Below are 6103 nucleotides of genomic sequence, written 5' to 3' on the forward strand. Positions count from 1 at the left end.
ACATGAAGAGGCTCTTGTCCCCTTACTCACCTACAGTAGAACCAATAGAAAACACAGGTATTTGCAGACCAAGGTATTACCCCACCCGTGGAGCCGAATCTCCCCCCACAGTTACTAGGTGTACGTTGGGATACATCAATAGTCTTACCTAGCCCCAGCATTCTATAATCAGGAGCTGGGTTCCCCAAGAAAATAATGAGATATTTTAAAGTAATACATTTTATGGATTCTTCTGGTTTGCCTACTGCTGTTGGACCACCTCGGGTTCACATTTTCAAGCTTTTCTCTGCATTCATGAGGGTGTTTTTCTTTTTAAAGGAAAGCTTAGATAAGAACATACTTCCTGCAGGTGAGGCTTTAAGAAAAACAGCAAATATCACAAGACTCAGGATAAAATCATGAGAATTAGCAATTGCATCACAGAGGTAGCTAAGATCAGATAATTAAAACAATGACAATACACATTGCCTACCATTTGTTAACTTCTCTATTTTCCCCTCCCCATTTTATGATTCTTCTTAATAGGGTAAGAGAACTGTAATAATACCTTACGTTCATCACACCATGCGAGGCTCATTGTTGTCCACCACTTCTTCAGTGGCACTGTTGTGGAGGGAAGACAGTAGCCTCCCCTGGGGACAGAGTTCAGTTTCTTTTGAGAGCATCAGCAAGGAATTGCCCCTAATTAACAGTCAAAACCACAGTTCAGAATAAATAAATAAGCAGTTAACTTTTATTGCCAAAATACAGAACAGAGGAAAGAAATAAAAACAATCTTTAGAAAATGTATACCTGTTATGGATTTGGGGCTAGATCCTGAACATCTTACCTTGGCAAACTCCTTATTCAGGCCCAATGTGAAAAGCACTTACAGACTAGCCCTGAAGTGGAAGAGCCAGAATATTGCAGATTTTACTATGGTTTTGGCAGTTCAGAACTCTGTCATGTTTTTTCCTGACCTGACATAGCTGCAGCACTGCCAGCTGTGACAGATCGCTTCAGAGCCTGCTTAGCCAAAGAGCTCCTCATATAAACTCCTCTATCTTAAAAGTAATGTAAAGTGTCATCTATCTATCTCCTCCCTGGACAATCTAGGAACTTATATGCAGCTTCTATCACAGACTGCCGCTCAGGTGTTTAAAAACAGAACAACAATAGAATCAACTAGAATTGCATCTTCCTTTAAACTGTTACCTTAGAAATGAATAGTTCTAGTGGACATAGTCTATCTAAACTAAAATGTAATTTCCTTCTGTTTTTCTAGTTACCCAGCATCTATTGCTCTATGAAATGCACTATGAAAATTATACTTCTTCGTTACATGATTGTAATGCTTCTGTTTGTACCATCTTCAGTTGTGACACATGTTTATTCTAAAACAAGACAAGATCTAATGTATATCTCTTTTAGTATGTTAATTGCAAATTCTAGTGGCCACTTTGTGGAAATATAGTTTAGGGATTGACATAGACAGTCTTGTAATTCCAAGTTAATACATAAAAATTTCAGATATAAAATGCACAGTTCCAGTTGTTACAGAAGCCAACCCTCAGAGGTAATCAATTTTTTTTTTGTCAAGGTCCAGATTTCTTGGTCAAGATATAGTCAAGGTCCAAACTCAAATAATAATGATAATATGTAAATAAAAAGATTTCACAGTCCATTCAAAAGGGTCTGGCAGTCCAGGTTTGGCCCATGGTCCACCTATTGACTACCCCGAACTAGAGTTTGAGCTATGCACATTTTAAACATTAAGTGTGGGGAGCCTCAGTTGTGATTTCCAGTGATATAATATTATAGTGGCCAGCTGTGAGGACTGAGGCCCAATTCTGCAAATTAAAATATACAGTCAAACTGCTGTGCCCACATGGAGTCCTGGTGAAAGTGGGTGCAGCAATCTACCTATGCATTTTAAATTGCAGAATTGGGACCTATTGCAACAACTTTCAGATCCACTTTCCATGGCTTCTCTCTCCATGTTTTTAGATATGAGCTCCAAATTTGTCAGGGAAGAAGACACATGCTTCCTCATTAATTCGTTCTCCTAATACTTGAAAAATAGAGCATCAGAATGATTAGCTCCAACAGCAGCCCTACCTTACATAGATCCGAAACGCTGTGGTCTACTCTTTTCAGGGAAAAACTTACCTATCTAGTAGGATAATATTAAGTCTATTAACCTAAAATTTTAATGATAGAGGCCTTTACAGCACCTTTCTGAACACCTGCCTTTTAGGTGTTGTGAACACAACTTTCAGGTAATTTTTTTTTAAAAGTTTCAGCTATATTTTTGCAGTGTTTCCATTTCTGGACTCAATCCTGAGCTCCCTCTGAAGCCAATAGCACAACATAAACAGGAGGAAGATAGGCTTGGAAGGATTAGATTTTTATTATCAGTACACATTGATTTCACCATACACATACAATCCAACAAAAATATTTCCAACAATAATAGAAATTTACTGCTAGGCAAGATGGGAAAAATGCTGCTTGAGAACTTATTAGATAGCTTGATTTAAGGATGTTTACTTTGTATATTGTGACATATGATGTGGACAATTTGTGTTTTACCAGTTGTAAAGCTTTAACTTTTTGAATCTCTACATCTGTTGTCGTTAAATAATTGTTGTCTGACTCCACCCACATAATTTCTCACAACTGAGAAAATGTAAATAGATAAACATTTTAAAAATGCTTAAAAATAAACATCAATATTATCCCTCAAATTATAAAAAAAATACAAAATCGAATTCAGCCAAGCTTACTTTTGTGCCTGGAAGATTAAAGAGTTGACTTCAGTGGGACTTCTCAATCCTTAGAATGAAGAAGATATTTAAATGTTTTGTGCTGGAATAGGTCTGAAGTGAGTCTATTGTGTTTATTGTTTTGCAGACACAAACTGAATTCAATGGGATGTCTCACATGCTTTAAGTTAAGCACGTGATTAAATGCTTTGCTGGTTCTGGGCCTACGCTTCCTTAACAAAATGTACACTGAAGTAAAGCATCTGGGATCTTGACTGGAAAGCAGTTACCAGGCTCTATATTTGTCACTGTATGGTACAGCTAATCCCTCCATTCTCCACTTCACTCTAAGGATATGTCTATGCTACAGCTGTGCAACAATGCTGCTGTAGCGCTATAGCGTAGACTCTTTCTACAGTGATGGAAAAGGTTTTTCTGTTGATGTAGATAATCCCCGCCTCTCTGAGAGGTGGTTGCTAGGTCTACGGAAGAAGCCTTCTGTTGACCTAGTCATATTTACATGGGGAGTTAGGTCCACTTAATTGCGTTGCTCAGGGCACACCATTTTTCACATTGCTGATCAATATAGCTAGGTCAAGTTATAGGTATAGACCAGGCTTAAAGCAGCTTGGGTGAAATCCTGGCCCCGCAGAAGTCAGTGGTAAAGTTCCCATTGAATTCAGTTGAGCTAGGATTTCCCACAGACAGGGCAGTGCCAATGTACCTCGGATGGATGACCTGTGCGACGTGGCGGTGATGACCCACGCCTTCTGCCTCCTGACGTGCCCGGACCCAACAGTGAGGAGCATTGCACGGGAGTCCGTACGGGGTGTGGTCAGGAAACGCATCGCCAGGGCCCCCTCCAAGCGGGCTGTTGCCACTTACCTCAGCGGCTCCCTGGAGGCTGAGTTTGAGAGAGAAGGGAGAGACCTATCCTCTCTCTGGACCCGCGCCCGCAACACCTCAAGACGCCTGAGTAAGAGGATCGGCTGCTGCTGGAAGTGGTGCGAGGAATGCCGGGAGCTGGGAATACTGGTGCCACGCATAAAGACCCTGGACCACACCATCGTCACCCCGACCGCCAGAGCCATGCTAGAAAGGTCCCTGAAAGACACCATCCGCTACCACTATGCCAAGAACCTCAGGCGGAAGCCTGACCAGGGCAAGGTGTTTGAGGTGTTCAGAAAGTGGGACGCCAGTAACCACTTCCTCCCTGGGGGCAGCTTTACCAGGTTCGCAGACTGGCGGTTCATCCACAGGGCCCGACTCAACTGCGTTCCCCTCAACGGAGCCATCCGCCAGGACAGCCGGGACAAGCGCTGCAGGAAGTGCGGCTAAATGAACGAGACCCTGCTGCACGTCCTGTGTGGATGCAAGCAGCACTCTGTAGCCTGACGGCACCACCACAATGCCATCCAGAACCGACTAGTGAAAGTCATCCCACCTTCCCTGGGGAAGATCACCGTAGACTCCGCCATCCCCGGGACAGACAGCCGACTGCGACCCGACATCGTCGTGACGGATGCAGAAAAGAAGAAGGTCCTCCTGGTAGACATCACGGTGCCTTTCAAAAACCGATCATCTGCCTTCCACGAGGCCCGAGCACATAAGGAGTCGAAGTATGCCTCGCTGGCTGAGACCCTGAGAGCCCAGGGCTATGAAGTCCAGGTACACGCCCTGATCGTGGGAGCCCTGGGCTCATGGGACCCCCGCAACAAGCTGGTTCTGAGAGCATGTGGGGTCGGTCGATGCTACGCCCAGCTCATGAGACAGCTCATGGTGTCCAACGCCATCAGGTGGTCTAGAGACATTTATATCCAACACATCACCGGACACCGCCAATACCAAACTGAGTAATTGAGACAGCTGACCAGGGAAATAACCCACTTCCTTCCCTGAGGGACCAAGGGATGCACCCCACCCATGTACCTATCCGCTCCACCGATATTGACTTGGACCCCTTATTCATTCCATGGGGGGCAAACCCGAGCCCACTTATTCACTGACACTTTAAAAAACCCTTGCACCCCAATCTGGGTATATGCGGGTTATGCGATATGTATGTATCTTTTCATCCTTGCAAATGGTATCTGTAACCCCCCATAACCCAAGCCTAACCCCAGATGTACAGTACCTTCTCTCTCAACCTGTGTATATTTCATTTCAAGCATTTACTTTAATAAAATTTTTAAATCTGACATACTCCCAGCCGCCCCTCTTTTCCTAGAAGTGGCACAAAATTCTAACATTTAATAAAAAAGTACTCCTTTCTGAGAGTGTGAAGTAGTATTCACTAGTTTTTTCTCAAACCTGATTTGTATATTAGGTCATGAAAATTCTTAATTCTAGCAACACCACTTATTTGAGATTTCTACACTACTAAATCAGTGATTATGTAGGCTTACAGTTCCCATGATTATTCATATTTTTCCTTGCATTGTTGTGATCTTTGTCTCACGTATACAAAGTTCAGATATAAGGATAGAGTTGAAGGTTTCTGATCATTGGTTCACATTCATTCCCAGTTGCTTTAAGGATGTTCCTGATCCATTAGGTTTATTTTTCATTGGGCTAATAACAGATGGGATAGAGATGAAGAGAAGAGAACTTCTGAAGTTTCTATTTTTGTCTAATTAAAGTATCTACAAAGATCCAATCATTCATATAAATCAGTATAACTGATGTGAGGAATTGATTTGGGAAATTAGATTAATTAATATATTGGTTGATGAATTCTTACTGGTGATTCTTAATGATTAATGGTTTACTCATTAATTAAAAATGTTCTTCATTATTGGAGAAAGGAGACATTCTAATGCTTTTTGGTAACTTATCTGTGAGGTACTTTTCTAATTGTTCTTGATCTCAAGCAATGACCAAGAAACCTAAATTCTTCCACAGCATGGATCATCCAGGCACAGTTAATGTACCATAATGCTGCCTATTTTAATCCACTCAGATCTATATCACATATTTTCTAGCCATTGACATTTGGGACTGAGTTTACAAATATCCTTCTAAATTTAGTCTCAGTGCAGTACACTGGGATGCATGTGCTGGTGCAATAAACTGCATAAAAAGTGCAAATTGGGTGGAATTAGTGTGGAAAAGGGCAATAGCTAGTACTGATTTACTAACAAAACCATTACTGCTTTCAAATAGTTTATCAGGGCATCACAAAATAGGTAGAGAAGAGAGGAGATCTAGATAAAGATTTTCAAAAGAGACCTGTCATTCTGTGAGCCTTAATTTTTGAGTCCCAAACTGAGACACCTGGTTTTCATAATGCGTTGGGCATTTATTCACTGAAACTCAGGCCCTTATGAGATGTCCCAAGCTCAAAACCTGAAGACTTAAAA

This window comes from Gopherus evgoodei, chromosome 3 (assembly GCF_007399415.2).
Source record: "Gopherus evgoodei ecotype Sinaloan lineage chromosome 3, rGopEvg1_v1.p, whole genome shotgun sequence".
NCBI lineage: Eukaryota > Metazoa > Chordata > Testudines > Testudinidae > Gopherus > Gopherus evgoodei.